The sequence below is a fragment of the Triticum aestivum genome, chromosome 3D (genome assembly GCF_018294505.1).
Source record: "Triticum aestivum cultivar Chinese Spring chromosome 3D, IWGSC CS RefSeq v2.1, whole genome shotgun sequence".
NCBI lineage: Eukaryota > Viridiplantae > Streptophyta > Magnoliopsida > Poales > Poaceae > Triticum > Triticum aestivum.
Window position 1 is genome coordinate 8,299,764 of NC_057802.1, and position 3,904 is coordinate 8,303,667.

Here is a 3,904-nt window from a genome sequence, read left to right on the forward strand (position 1 = left end):
CCAACTTGTTTTTTATATCTCACGTACCATAATCTGGGCAGGTCACATGAGGATCACAGCTTTCCTATAACAACACATGTCATATTTATCGATCGATGAACACTCCACACCACCAATTTTTCTAATCGCTACCGCACCCGTCCACCGATTTCCCCCCAAAATTAACCACAAAACCAATTGATTTTTACAGTACATCTCACGTACCAAAAGCTGGGCAGGCCACCTGGGAATCACAGCTTTTCTATAACGGAGCTGCTAAAAATCAGTCGACTGAGACTTCGCGAAGTCTCAGTCGACTGGCCAGCCGTTCGATTTATGTGTTGCTTGTAGATTCGCGCTGGGCGCTTTGTCTTTTGTTTCGGCCTGTATAAGCAGTGGACCGGCCCGTTTGCTTTGTTTTTTTTTTGTTGAAGCGTCGTCTAATGCTTGGGGCCAGCCTTGATTCACGCAAGCGTCTCGCGTTTTGTTTGTGGGCTGGGGCAGGTGGAAGGGGAAGTGGTACCCCTGTGGTAATTAAGAGGATGGGGAACGGCCAGTGGTCAGTCCATTTCTTTCCTCTCTCTCTCTATTGTTCTCTGTGAAATCCGAAGATCTCTGCAGCGAATCGAGGAGAATCGCTGTGCTCCTCCATGGCCAGCGAGAGGATGGGCGACACTGCCTATGGAGTAAGTGCTATCCCCTCCTCTTTCTTGTTTGTTTGTTGGCGAGATGCAGTAGATCTGAGGGGATTTTTGTGTTCCATTTTTTGTTTGGATCAAGTCCAGATTAGTAGCTTAAAGCATAAAATCGTCCCTTTTTTTTATTCAAGCGGTGGTAATGTAGTGTGTAGATATGAGGGGATTTGAGTCCAGATTAGTAGTTTGAAGCATACAGTCGTCAGTCCATTTTTTGTATGATTTTCCTTCAGACTTTTTGGCCATATCAATTTTTTTGTGAAATCAATTGCATGTTTGAGGATTATTACTGAACTTAAATCCCCTCATATCTATTACTGAGCCATCAATACGAGTGGTTCAGTCCCTTGTTTTTTTATTTAGATTTTTTCAGAACCCCTATCTAATCAGTAGCATGTTTTTTTAATCTTTCTCTAGAAACAAGAGAGATTATCACTGAATGTATCAGTAGGAGTGGGTATGTTTATTTGTTTTTCAGAATCCCTATCTAATCAGTAGCATATTTTTTTGAAATCTTTCTCTGGAAACATGAGAGATTACTACTGAATCTATCACTAGGAGTGGGCATGTTTATTTGTTTTGTCAGTTTTTTTGTGAGACCCTATTTAATCAGTAGCATGTTCGAATACCTCTTTTTGTGGAATCAAAAGAGAATGATTAATGAAACTAAGTTTCCAGCAGCAGCATGTTTTCCGACTTTTCTTTTTTTGCTGAAACAGTATGAATCAGTACAATGTTCATTTTTTTTGTATCACAGTTCGAATGGCTGGATCTCAGAATCACGTAGATGGGATATGAATCAAGATAATATTGTCTTTTGATAGATTCATCTTTTTTTTATCTCCACATCACAATGTAAATATATTTTCTGGTCATTAGCGTCGACGCCAATGATAACTCATCATTATCTCGAAATCCTTTTTGTTCGGAAGCATACAAGCATCACACTAAAATCATTTAGCTGAATGTGTATGCCTCTCACTAGCACAAATTTATGTTTTGGCGCCTTTTTTTGCATAGGAGATGGTATGCAGAGTTTGTCTGAGCCCTTGCAACCACGAGAGGGCAAGCGGCATCAGCATGTATGTCTGGAAGGAGTTAAAAAACGCAGGGGTAACTCCGCAGCCTCTGTTTATTTTTCATTTTCAGATCCTTATTTCTTAGTTTATACTCATCAGCACAGAATATATTTGTTGAAGGTTGACCTTTTTGTTTTCTTTTTTTTTTCTCCCTGAGTTTTGTAGTAGAGGGGAGCCCCTAGTTAACTAGTTGTTTACATTGAATCATTGATTTTTTTATTCAGTGTGTTAAGCTCTTCCTGTGTGGTTAGAAAGTAGAAACATACTTACTGTCATAATAGGGATTTTATAAGTCTAAAAAAATAGGGCTCATTTGTTAATGTTTGTAGCTTGGCTTTACTTATAGAAAGCACGGCCATGATTTTAACTAGCAGCAGCAATTATCTTTTTTGATTTTGTTAGTGCTTTACTAGCGACGATCTTCTCTTTTTTGTAAATGTGTTTTTTTGCACTGATATGTTGGTTCATGTTTTAAGAGTTCAGTGTATCTTTTTTTTCTAGCCATTTTTTTGACCCATGTATAATGTATAATGTAGAGTGTAGATTTTTGTAGAATTCACAGTTTGATGTTCATGTTCAAACCATGTAGGTTGTTTCCTGTAGATTTTTGTTGCTTGTTCCTGTCATTTGTAATTTTTCTGATTTGTAGCTCGTTTCCTGTAGCTTTTTTTTTCTTCATTTTTTGTCGTTTTGTTCACTCATGCATATATGCTAATTTAGACTGAATTTTAGGTTGTAGCAGCTTGACTCTCTTTTTTTATATCAGTGCTCAACGCATCAGGCAGATTCATGATCGTTTGTTTATTTGATGTATCTTTTGTTACAATATTTTTGTTATCCAGCACATGCTAAGCTCTGCATGTGTGGCTAAAGAGGAGAAACACACTTACTGTCATAATAGGGATTTTTACTACATTTTTTCGGACATGATTTTTTTCATAACCATGAGGATGCCTTTTCTATTTTTTACAATGATTATTTACTACACTTTTTGGGTTTTTGTTTTTCTGTCCAACAAAACATGTTGTGTCATGCAACGAATGGTTTCGTTTCAACAACCCGACAAGAGATAGGCTGAACTTTATGGCAAACAAACGGATGTACACTAGTCATGCAACTGTAAGTGTTGTACGCGACAACAACTGTATGTCTTTTCCAACATGGTTGCAATTGGGGCTTTATTTTGTTGGAGGAGTCGACGAGGAGAGAGAGGGGGGAGCAGTTCGCATGTTTTTTCTAATTATGGTTTGCATGCCCAAGTGTAGTCATGCAACTGCATGTGTTCTAACTAGGGTGCATTTTTGTGCATTTTGTTTTTCATCGCGAGGGACCGATGAGAAGAGGACTAGTTGCATGTCCCACAAACTACAATCAGAGGGGACAACAGAGAGGGAGGGGGGCTTAGTTGCATTCCTCGGTCGCAATTGCATGTCTTCCAACTATGCTTGCAACCACGCTTTTGTTTTGTCAGAGGGACCGACGAGGGGAGGGGCCAGTTGCATGCCCAATTATATTTACGCAACTGCATGTCTACCAACATAGTTGCAACTGGGATCCCTTTTTTTGTTGGAGGGGGCGGTTGGAAGAGAGACGGGGCTAGTTGCATGTCCAACTATAGTCACGTAACTGCATGTCTTCCAACATAGTTGCAACTGGGGAGGCCTTTGTTTTGTCGGAGGGGGCAGCGGGAAGAGAGAGGGCACCAGTTGCATGTCCAACTATAGTCACGTAACGGCATGTCTTCCAATGTAGTTGCAACTACACGTCTTCTAACTTGATTGTAACTATGCTTTTTATTTTTTATTGGAGGGACCGATGATGAGAGGTCCCATTTGCATGTCCCACATTAGTCACGCAACTGCATGTCTTCTAACTTGGTTGCAACTAGGATTTTGTTTTTGTCGGCGGGACCGATGAGGAGAGGGGTCAATTGCATGTCCCACACTAGTCATGCAACTGCATGTCTTCTAACATGGTTGCAACTGGGCTTTGGCTTTGTCAGAGGGACCGACAAGGAGAAGAGCTAGTTGCAGGTCCAACTATAGTCATGTCTTCAAAAATAGTTGCAAATGGGGCCCTTTGTTTTCTCGGAGGGAGCGACGGGAAGAGAGAGGGGGGCCAGTTGCATGTCAAACTGTAGTGACGGAACTT

General features: G+C 40.4%; 1 long non-coding RNA gene across 1 annotated transcript in view; it reads left to right on the plus strand.

Annotated features, from left to right (window-relative positions):
* The first annotated feature begins 450 nt into the window (after window positions 1–450).
* The window catches only part of LOC123073689 (uncharacterized), a 6,118-nt gene continuing 2,664 nt past the window's right edge, over window positions 451–3,904 (plus strand). Inside the window, exons 1-2 of the long non-coding RNA XR_006435723.1 lie at window positions 451–665; window positions 1,695–1,787. This is a non-coding gene — a long non-coding RNA (uncharacterized lncRNA). The remainder of the gene's footprint in view (window positions 666–1,694; window positions 1,788–3,904) is intronic.